At 47.0% G+C, this 11885-nt stretch overlaps 1 protein-coding gene across 1 annotated transcript in view; it reads left to right on the top strand.

Annotated features, from left to right (window-relative positions):
• The first annotated feature begins 2282 nt into the window (after positions 1–2282).
• LOC135054610 (zinc finger protein 260-like) overlaps positions 2283–11885 on the top strand; it is a 90233-nt gene continuing 80630 nt past the window's right edge. Inside the window, exon 1 of the mRNA XM_063957801.1 lies at positions 2283–2371. The gene's annotated coding sequence lies outside the window, so the exon portion shown is untranslated. The remainder of the gene's footprint in view (positions 2372–11885) is intronic.

Below are 11885 nucleotides of genomic sequence, written 5' to 3'. Positions count from 1 at the left end.
ATTGGATTGACCTGCAATTTGCCTCTTTTCATCTAATTTCTCGTCTTGATGTGTCGAAATCAGTCAAAATCGCACTAGTGTATGGGCACCTTAAGAATTACATTTACACAATTGAATTCATTTTATATTTTTTCTGAATTTCTCAATAAGAAACTTTTGGCCTAGGGGTGCTGTGAAAAAATTCTGATACTCTAGGGGGCGCCGTGATTCAAAAAAGTTTGAGAACCACTGCTCTAGTATTTAAAAACCTATGATTAAGAGTAACATCAAGCTTCCCCATTCTCTGTACACCTCGGCTCATATCCAGGGCACCAACAGAATTCCAGAACCGTGACATAATGTACATAAGACTGAATGGCATTTGTACAGCTTTTCAGTGCTTGTCAGATCTGAGGGGGTATTTTATGGCATTTTGGAGCAAGTGAGGGGCAATTTGGGATGAATCATGTGGGCTTGCCCGGGATGTTGTTTTTTTTTTTTACAGCGCTCACCTTTCCTTCTCCAGACAAGCATTTGTCCAGATGCCCAAAATAATCTCAAAGGGGATCCATCGGAGAAAATGACTTTACCCCAATCCACAGCAGTCCAATCCCTGTACCTTTTGCAGAATATCAGTCTGTCCCTGATGTTTTTCCTGGAGAGAAGTGACTTCTTTGCTGCCCTTGTCGGGAGAAGGAAAGGTGAGCGCTACCATCAGTCCTGTGTCATGCCAACAGTGAAGCGTCCTGTGACCATTCATGTGTGGGGTTGCTTCTCAACCAAGGGAGTGGGCTCATTCACATTTTTCCTTAAGAACACCGCCATGAATAAAGAATGGTTCCAAAACATCCTCCAAAAGCAACTTCTCCCAACCATCCAAGGTCAGTTTGATGAGGAACAATGCCTTTTCCAGCATGATTGAGCACCTTGCTATAAGCCAAAAGTGATAACTAAGTGGCTCGGAGAACAAAACATCGAAATTTTGGGTTCATAGCCATGAAGCTCCCCAGACCTTAATCCCATTGAGAACTTGTGTTCAATCCTCAAGAGGTGGGTGGACAAACAAAACCCCACAAATTCTGACACACTCCAAGCATTGATTAGGCAAGAATGGACGGCCATCAGTCAGTATGTGGCCCAGAAGTTGGTTGACAGCATGCCAGGGTGAATTGCAGAGGTCTTGAAAAAGAAGGGTCAACACTGCAAATATTGACTCTTTGCATTCACTTAATGTCTATAAAAGCCATTGACACTTAAGGCCCATACACACGGTGAGATTCGGGCTATGCCTGATTCTCACTATGCGTCAGGGGCTAGGTCGGCGTCACACGCACATAATGAGTGTGCTTGCGATACTATGTGCGATTTTGGCTAAGTGTCAATTTTGACTATCTTTTCTACGAGATAGTCAAAATTGACTTGCCTGTACAGTCTATCTAGTCTTGCCATACGAACCGCGCGTGCCCGCGCATCGGCATCGAATCGGGACCGCAAGGTTGACTTTCACCTTGCGACCTGCACTAACTTCTCTCACGATTTTGACTATATAGTCAAAATTGTAAGAAAATATCTCACCGTGTGTACACACCATTAGGAAATGCTTGTAATTTTACTTCAGAATACAAGAGTAACATCTGACAACTAGGTCTAAAAACACTGTAGCAGCAAACTTTGTGAAAACCAATACTTGTGTCATTCTCAAAACTTTTGGCCGCTGCTGTACTGTCGTCTTACTGCCGCCTGACAGTGCTGGGATCAGTGATGTGAGTGCAGCACTGCAGGATCTCTGTATTTATAGTGACAGTCTCTGAGCATCAGACATGTACTGTGGTATTACTGCCGCCTGACACTGCTGGGATGAGTGACGTGAGTGCAGCACTGCAGGATTATACAATATAGCCATGTAAACTCCTTTAGCGCTTATGTAATGGGCAACTAAAACGGTGCACTGCACTGATAAGCTACACGCCCATAATAAGGACTATCTGTCTTTGTGCGCTATGACATTAACTCGTCACGACGCAGGAACAGCCATCACATTTTCCAAACATAAATGATTCTCTGCCTCTCAGTCGTATCAGCGCCTCTGGGCATGCACACTGTGCGCCATAGGACATTATAGAGAAATCACACACACTCAGCTGCGTTCCACCCGACTTCCGCTCTGTGCGTTCCACCCGACTTCCGCCCTGTGCGTTCCACCCTACTTCCGCTTTGTGCGTTCCAACAGACACCGCCCTGTGCGTTCCATCCGACTTCCACTCTGTGCGTTCCACCCGACTTCAGCTGTTTTCCACCAATCGCCTTACTCTCACACTCTGCAGGCTTCCGGTACATTGTGCTGAGCGTGAAGAAGCGGGAAGGCAAAATTGTTTACATCTGGCAGCAGCAGGTAATGGTGACTATTATTATACAGGGGGAGCAGCCTGTAGTGGCTTGTTATTACTATCATACAGGGGGAGCAGCCTGTAGTGTCTTGTTATTACTATCATACAGGGGGCGGAGCCTGTAGTGTCCTGTTATTACTATCATACAGGGGGAGCAGCCTGTAGTGTCTTGTTATTACTATCATACAGGGGGAGCAGCCTTTAGTGTCCTGTTATTACTATCATACAGGGGGAGCAGCCAGTAGTGTCTTGTTATTACTATCATACAGGGGGACCAGCCTGTAGTGTCCTGTTAATACTATCATACAGGGGGAGCAGCCTATGGTGTCCTGTTATTATTGTTATACAGGAGGAGCGGCCTGTGGTGTCCTGATAATATTATACAGGGGGAGCAGCCTGTGGTGTCCAGTTATTATTATTATACAGGGGAAGCTGCCTACGGTGTCCTGTTAATAATATTATTATTATTATACAGGGGGAGTGTCATGATATTATTATATAGGGGGTGCAGCCTGTGGTGTCCTTATATTCTTATTATAGATGGGGAGCAGCCAGTGGTGTCCTGTTGCTATTATCATACAGCGGGAGCGGCCTGTGGTGTCCACTTATTATTATACAGGGGGAGTGGCCTTGGTGTCCTATTATTATTATCATACAGGGGGAGCGGCCTGTGGTGTCCACTTATTATTATACAGGGGGAGTGGCCTTGGTGTCCTGTTATTATTATTATACAGGGGGAGCTGCCTGTGGTGTCCTGATATTATTATTATACAGGGGAAACAGGCTGTGGTGTCCTGTTACTATTATTATACAGGGGGAGTGTCCTGTTGTTATTATTATTATTATTATTATAATACAGGGGGAACAGCCTTTGGTGTCCTGTTGTTGTTTTTATTATTATTATACAGGAGGAGCAGACTGTTGTGTCCTGTTATTATTATTATTATTATTATCATCTTTATCATTATACAGGGGGATCAGCCTGTGGTCTCCTCTTGTTATTATTTTACAGGGGGAGTGGCCTGTGGTGTACTGATATTTTCTCTAACGTCCTAAGTGGATGCTGGCGACACCGTAAGGACCATGGGGAATAGTGTTCACTCTAGGCTGTTTTAGCAGGGCGCCGCACCCTGCCCGTTTTTTAACAGGCAAAACCCGCCCTGCCCCTTTTGCGGAGCCCTGCTAGAACAGCCACCCGCTCCCTGCCCTCCCGGCGTGTATAGATGCCGTGCGCATGCGCGCGGCATCCATTTACGCATTGGGAGAGGGCTGGGGGAAGCCCAGCACCGACGGAGGTGCTGGGCACGCCCCCAACAGTGACGTCGCCGGCCACAGACGCTCTCTATAGTAGCGTCTGTGGGCCGCACCGCCCCCTAAAATGACGGAGGTGTGGCCACGTCCCCTAATTTGCGTGGCCGAGCCCCCATTTCGGGCACATGTGCCCCCCTGAGTCCGGCGCCTGCCCCATTTCACTCCTAGAGTGAACACTAGGGAATAGACGGGCTCCGCAGGAGATAGGGCACTCTAGAAAAGAATTAGGTCTACTGGTGTGCACTGGCTCCTCCCTCCATGTCCCTCCTCCAGACCTCAGTTAGAATTTGTACCCAAACGAGATGGGTGCACCTTAGTGAGCTCTACAGAGCTTGCTGAGAAGAAAAGTATTTTGTCAGGTTTTTTATTTTCAGAGAGCTTCTGCTGGTAACAGACTCTGCTACGTGGGACTGAGGGGAGAGGAGCAAACCTTACCAACTGCGGGATAGGTTGCGCTTCTTAGGCAACTGGACACCATTAGCTCCAGAGGGATCGAACACAGGTACTAACCATTGGCGGTCCGATCACAGAGCCGAGCCGCCGTCCCCCTCGCAAAGCCAGAAGCAAGAAGCACCGCGTGGATGAATAAAATCGGCGGCAGAATACTCCTGTCTTCACATAAGGTAGCGCACAGCACTGCAGCTGTGCGCCATTGCTCCCACATTACACCTACACGCTCCGGTCACTGTAGGGTGCAGGGCGCAGGGGGGCGCCCTGGGCAGCAATATTATACCTTTTTGGCAAAAGTTAAGCAGACATACAGTTGGGCACTGTATGTCTGCATGAGCCCCCGCCATAAATTTACACAAAATCGTGGGACAGAAGCCCGCCACGGAGGGGGCGGGGCTACTTCCTCAGCACTCACCAGCGCCATTTTCTCTTCACAGCTCCGCTGGAAGGAAGCTCCCCAGACTCTCCCCTACAGAATCACGGTAGAAAGGTGAAAAAGAGAGGGGGGGTGCACATAAATTTAGGCGCAAAAACATATAATATCAGCAGCTACTGGGTAAACACTGAGTTACTGTGTTTTTTCCTGGGTCATATAGCGCTGGGGTGTGTGCTGGCAAACTCTCTCTCTGTCTCCCCAAAGGCCCTTGTGGGGGAATTGTCTTCAGATGAGCATTCCCTGAGTGTGTGGTGTGTCGGTACACGTGTGTCGACATGTCTGATGTAGAAGACTCCCATAAGGAGGAGATGGAGCAAATATGTGTGTAAGAAGGCGTCGCCGTCGACAACGCCGACACCTGTTTGGATATGTGTAATTTAGTGCTAAGGTAAAGTTATTGCACAAAGAAGGTTAGGAAACAGACAGGATATCTACCCAGGTCTGTCCCTATGTCGCAGAGTCCGTCAGAGTCTCTCAATGTTCACTATCCAAGATAATAGACACTGATATCGACACGGAGTTTGACTCCAGTGTCGACTATGATAATGCAAAATTACAGCCAGATTGGCAGAACAGTATTCAATATATGTTTATTGTAATAAGATGATTTGCATATCACTGATGACTCATCTGTCCCTGACACGAGGGTACACAGGTGTAAGGGGAAGAAAGCTGAGGTAATTTTCCCTCCTCTCATGAGGAAAAAGAGCGGGAATCTCCAGACAAGAGACTGCAAGATGGGAATCTTCCCCTAGGGTGTCACTAAAGGCAGCCCTGATGTTACAGCTATTCTCAGGGATCCTGCAGATAGCGTGCACATTCTGGTACACTACTCAGACCGGCGATTGTGTCGGCATTGGTTTATAGCGCTGTGGCAGCGTTGACAGCTACCTTATCAGCAGAGATTGAGACCCAAGTATGCATATAGATATAGATATATATATATATATATATATATATGTATATATAGAGATATATATATATATATATTAAAGATGCTGTCTTAAGTGATAGGTATATATATATATATATATATATATATATACCTAACATGCCCAAAGAGACATGAGTATACTGGGTCCTATAATCAATAATAATAATATCGGTGTGACCTGTGTATAGTGATCAGTGTGTATCAGGTGTGTGATGTCGGTGTCACCTGTGTACAGTGATCATTGTGTATCAGGTGTGTGATGTCGGTGTCACCTGTGTACAGTGATCATTGTGTATCAGGTGTGTGATATCAGTGTGACTTGTGTATAGTGACCAGTGTGTATCAGGTGTGTGATATCAGTGTGATCTGTGTATAGTGACCAGTGTGTATCAGGTGTGTGATATTAGTGTAACCTGTGTATATTGACCAGTGTGTAATATCAGTGTGACCTGTGTATAGTGACCAGTGTGTATCAGGTATGTGATATCAGTGTGACCTGTGTATAGTAATCAGTGTGTATCAGGTATGTGATATCAGTGTGACCTGTGTATAGTGATCATTGTGTGACCTGTGTATAGTGATCAGTGTGTATTGTGTGTGTGACCTGTGTATAGTTATTAAAACATACAAGGAGCGCTGTCCAGATAACATAAGAGTTTATTTTCAAACATTTCACACGACACAATAAAACATTAAAATCTTATTACAGATCATTCTAATATAAACACATTGACACAGCGTTATCTCAGATACAAGTTAACAACATACTTACAATGAACTGGTTCATAGGGCGCCCGACGTATAATCTACGATAAGGAGCCGCCGGAGCTGCTGTAACACTTGGAATCTGGGACTTATTCCCAATACCATGTGTTTTCATGGGATCGTGGGTCCAGTTTTGGCCATTAACAACGGCCTCTAAGTGGATACCGCTATAATGACCATCAGTCATTAATAATAATATCCGGGCATTATCAACGGCCAAAATGTCTCCGTAAAGTCACATTATGGTATAAGTGCACATTCGCTCTATTTAGAATGGTATAAGAGCAGCGAGTACTCTCATAGCCACAGGTATATTAGGGTGTAACCCTGGTCAGGGTTAAGGATAGTGTTCCCTCTAGGCTGTTTTAGCAGGGCGCCGCGCCCTGCCCGTTTTTTAACAGGCAAAACCCGCCCTGCCCTTTTGCGGCGCCCTGCTAGAACAGCCGCCCGCTCCCTGCCCTCCCGGCGTGTATAGATGCCGTGCGCATGCGCGCGGCATCCATTTACGCATTGGGAGAGGGCTGGGGGAAGCCCAGCACCGACGGAGGTGCTGGGCACGCCCCCAACAGTGACGTCGCCGGCCACAGACGCTCTCTATAGTAGCGTCTGTGGGCCGCACCGCCCCCTAAAATGACGGAGGCGTGACCACGCCCCCTAATTTGCGTGGTCACGCCCCCATTTCGGACGCGCGCGCGGCTTCGCCGCGCGCACACATGTGCCCCCGCTGAGTCCGGCGCCCTGCCCCAGTTCACTCCTAGAGTGAACACTAAAGGAGATGTATAAACATCGTTATAGGTAGAAAGTGAGGGTTATATCTAAATCCAGGTTGGCGTAAGGACCTCTGACGTCACCAGCGGGATGTCACAACTGAGGGCCTGAGCTGACGGGAGGCAGCCTCAGTTGTAGGGGCTGAGATGTACCGGAACCTGGGAGGTTGTATCAGACCCCTGGACATGTAAGTAACATGAATAATAACTGCCCGAAGGCGTGACCACGACAACTTGGATAAAAGTCAATGATGTTTATTATGACAACTCCGCAACACAGCAGCAGTAAAAGAAAACGTAAAAGTCAGCAAAGAATAAATACAGTTCCTGAGTACTACAGGATGGCAGGAGCCACAGGGCACTGGTAGAGTGAGATAGTTCTTATGATCTTCTAGATGGAAAGTCCTTACCAGGCCCGACTGTAGCAATGGAGATAACCCAGGATTGTGCCAGCTGGTGTTCCAGGAAAAGCTGGGTTGCTGAAGGTAAAACAGCTGCTGTGGATACTGGCTGGAACCAGACTGTTGTTAGCACGGAGTGGATACTGGCTGGAACCAGTTAAATAATAAATGAACTTGGGAGCGATGAAATATGAACTCAAATGTAGAACTTGAGAGCGGAGAAATAATAATACCGGTGGAGTGTAGAAAGGACACCGGCCCTTTAAGGGAAGCTGTACTCTGCTGGAAGCTGAGCTGGAAGCAGGTAATGTTGTAGCTGGAAACAGATGAATCCACAATGGATTGGAGAGTCAGGCTACACCGCAGGTGGAATGCTGGTGCGGGTCTCTATGGTGGAAGTCTTGAGACAGGAGCTGGAACCTGGAAGACAATCACAGGAGAGAGACAAACAGGAACTAGGTTTGACAACCAAAGCACTGACGTCTTCCTTGCTCAGGCACAGCTTACTTATACCTGCAGCAAGGAAGGGGTTGGCTAGGCAATTATGCAAATCAACAATACAGACAGCAGATTGGTGGAAATGATCAGATGACAGAATCCAAGATGGCTGCGCCCATGCAGACACTTGGAGGGAAGTTTGGTTTGTAATCCATGTGGTCTGGGAAACAGTAATGGCGGCGCCGGCCACCGGAGACAGGAGACGCCAGGCTGATAGATGCACATTTAACCACGCGGGCACAGCGGAGGCCGCGGCTGATGAAAACACCACTCTGACACTCTGCATGTGGAAACTCAGGAACAGCGGAATCCGGTCCTGGAACGCTGAGCCCGCCTTAGGAGGCATCTGAAGGGTAAGTAATGGCGTCCAGATACCCGGATCGTGACAGCACCCCCCCCTTTAGGAGTGGCCCCAGGACACTTCTTAGGCTTTAAAGGAAACTTTGCGTGGAAATTTCGGACCAAGGCAGGAGCATGGACGTCAGAGGCATTGGTCCAAGAGCGTTCTTCAGGACCATAGCCCTTCCAGTCAATGAGATACTGAAGTTGACCGTAACGGTGACGTGAGTCCAGGATCTTGGCCACTTCATACTCAACGCCTCGTTGAGTTTGGACTTTCGGAGTTGGTGGAAGTGAGGAATGAAACCGATTCAAGATTAGCGGTTTCAACAGGGAAACATGGAATGTCCTGGGTATTTTTAAGAAGGGAAGTAACTGGAGTCTGTAAGCAACAGGATTGATGACTTGATCAATTTTAAAAGGACCGATGTAGCGAGGTGCAAACTTCATACTGGGAACTCTTAACCTCAAATTCTTCGTGGATAACCATACCCGATCACCCACCTTGAGAGCAGGAACTGCTCGACGCTTCTTATCCGCAAACTTCTTGTACCTGAACGATGCCTTGAGCAGAGCTGATCGTACGCTCTTCCAGATATTGGCAAACTGATGCAAGGTGATATCCACTGCGGGAACAGAAGTTGCTGGAAGCGGTTGGAACTCAGGGACTTTAGGGTGGAATCCAAAGTTGGTGAAGAATGGTGTTGAAGAAGATGAAGAATGATACTGGTTGTTATGACAGAACTCGGCCCAGGGAAGTAATTGAACCCAGTCATCTTGAGAGGAGTATGTGTATGGGTTTGGGGAGTGGTACCCCCCGGGTCTGGTGGGGCTGGGCCACCTTGGGGTAGCATGCCATATTATTTATTTAGCACTTATGTAACACTCCTATTTTTTCACTAATATTACTCTTTTGAGTATTTTATTAACACCCTTATTTTTGTAGCACTTTCTAACCCATAGCTTCTGCTTCTTTCTTAACACATATTAACACTTTAGTATTTCAATGGTGTGCTGCCCTGGGGTGGTCGGGCCTGAGCCGACTTTGTGGGGTCCAAGCCCTGGACCTATGCTTAGTTAGGGACCTCCAGTAATAGAGCAGCCGTGAAGTGGCCTGGAGGCTTATCATATTTTTTGCAAAACATATGTAACGAAGAGCTCTAAATTTCCTATTATTACATAGTATATAGTTCTTCTTACTAACAGCCAGCAGAGTGCGTGGGAAAAATCCCTTTTGTATTTCTTGTCTAGAGTAACCCCCTCCCGCAGCACCTGGGGATTGTTACCAGCTTGATTAGAGCAGTTTTCCACTATTTATTGCAGTTCAGAGAGGCATAGATGGAGCCAGCATTAGGAGGGCATGCTGGGTCCTGTGGTGCCATTTGGAGGATACAGGGGTGCCTCCAGGTAAACTAGCTCTCAATCTGGATATGTTCTGTATGTGCCATTATCATGTGGCCATACATTAAGCAATTGTATGACCCATAGTGGATGATGATATTATTATTATGCTGTGTATGGGTTTGGGGAGTGGTACCCCCCGGGTCTGGTGGGGCTGGGCCACCTTGGGGTAGCATGCCATATTATTTATTTAGCACTTATGTAACACTCCTATTTTTTCACTAATATTACTCTTTTGAGTATTTTATTAACACCCTTATTTTTGTAGCACTTTCTAACCCATAGCTTCTGCTTCTTTCTTAACACATATTAACACTTTAGTATTTCAATGGTGTGCTGCCCTGGGGTGGTCGGGCCTGAGCCGACTTTGTGGGGTCCAAGCCCTGGACCTATGCTTAGTTAGGGACCTCCAGTAATAGAGCAGCCGTGAAGTGGCCTGGAGGCTTATCATATTTTTTGCAAAACATATGTAACGAAGAGCTCTAAATTTCCTATTATTACATAGTATATAGTTCTTCTTACTAACAGCCAGCAGAGTGCGTGGGAAAAATCCCTTTTGTATTTCTTGTCTAGAGTAACCCCCTCCCGCAGCACCTGGGGATTGTTACCAGCTTGATTAGAGCAGTTTTCCACTATTTATTGCATCTTGAGAGGAGGACACATAGATGCGGAGGAAGGCCTCCAAGTCCTGATTCACCCTCTCAGTTTGACCATTGGTCTGAGGATGGTAAGCCGTGGAAAACTTTAACTTGACTTGGAGGACTTGACATAAACTTCGCCAGAATTTGGCTGTGAATTGAACTCCTCGATCTGAGATAATTTCTTCTGGAAGACCGTGGAGTCGGAAGATCTCTTGTATGAATACTTGAGCCAACTTGGAAGCTGACGGAAGACCGGTGAGAGGAATGAAGTGTGCCATCTTGGTGAACCGGTCAACTACCACCCAGATGGTATTGAACTTGTTGCACATGGGCAAATCTGTAATAAAATCCATCGACAAATGGGTCCATGGTCGACGGGGAACAGATAGTGGAACCAGTTGCCCCGCAGGCGACTGGCGGGATACTTTATGTTGAGCACACTTTGGGCAAGATGCAATAAACTCCAAAACGTCCTTTTTCAGAGTTGGCCACCAATAGGACCTAGAGATAAACTCCAGGGTTTTTTGGATACCTGTATGTCCGGCAAAACGGGAAGCATGGGCCCAATGCATGAGCTTCTTCCTTAGTGTCGGCTTCACAAAACTTTTCCCTGATGGGGGCGTAGAGTCCATCCCTACCGTGGAGAATGCCAACGGATTTATAATAGGATGCTTGTCTGAAGACTCTGACTCATTTTCTTGCTCCCATGAGCGGGAAAGGGCATCGGCCTTGCGATTCTGAGAGCCCGGACAGAACTGGAGTTTAAAGTCGAACCTGGAAAAGAAAAGTGCCCATCTGGCCTGACGAGGGTTGAGACATTGTGCGCCTTTTAGATATAGAAGGTTCTTGTGGTCTGTAAGGATGGTGATTGAATGAGAAGCTCCCTCCAACAGATATCTCCACTCCTCTAGAGCGAGCTTGATGGCTAGCAACTCCTGGTCGCCAATGGCATAGTTGCGCTCCGCTGGGGAGAACTTCCGTGAGAAGAAACTGCAAGGATGTAAATGACCATCTTTAGCCCTCTGAGATAACACCGCTCCTACTCCAACGGAGGAGGCATCCACCTCTAAGATGAAAGGAGAGTCGATGTCAGGCTGTTTCAGGACAGGTGCAGAGATGAACCTCTGTTTTAAAAGATGAAAAGCCTGCATGGCTTCTTCAGACCACTTGGACGGGTTAGCACCCTTCTTGGTGAAAGCAGTAATAGGCGCCACAATGGTGGAAAAGTCTCGTATAAACTTTCGGTAATAATTGGCGAACCCTAAGAACCTCTGGACCCCTTTGAGGGTTAAGGGTACCGGCCAATTCTGGATTGCTTGTAGTTTCTCAGGATCCATCTCTAGTCCGGAACCGGACACAATGTACCCTAGAAACGGAATGGACTTGACTTCAAAGACGCATTTCTCTAATTTGCAGTAGAGATGATTGACACGGGGACGGGACAGAACCTCCTTTACCCAGAAACGATGTTCCTCTAAATCGTTGGCAAAAATGAGGATATCATCTAGATAGACCACGACATGACGGTATAGAATGTCTCTGAAGATCTCATTGACGAAGTGCTGGAAGACAGCTG

This window comes from Pseudophryne corroboree, chromosome 3, assembly GCF_028390025.1.
Source record: "Pseudophryne corroboree isolate aPseCor3 chromosome 3, aPseCor3.hap2, whole genome shotgun sequence".
In the NCBI taxonomy this organism is placed as follows: domain Eukaryota; kingdom Metazoa; phylum Chordata; class Amphibia; order Anura; family Myobatrachidae; genus Pseudophryne; species Pseudophryne corroboree.
Note: the sequence above shows the minus strand (reverse complement) of the source record. Positions and strands in the feature narration are given on the sequence as shown.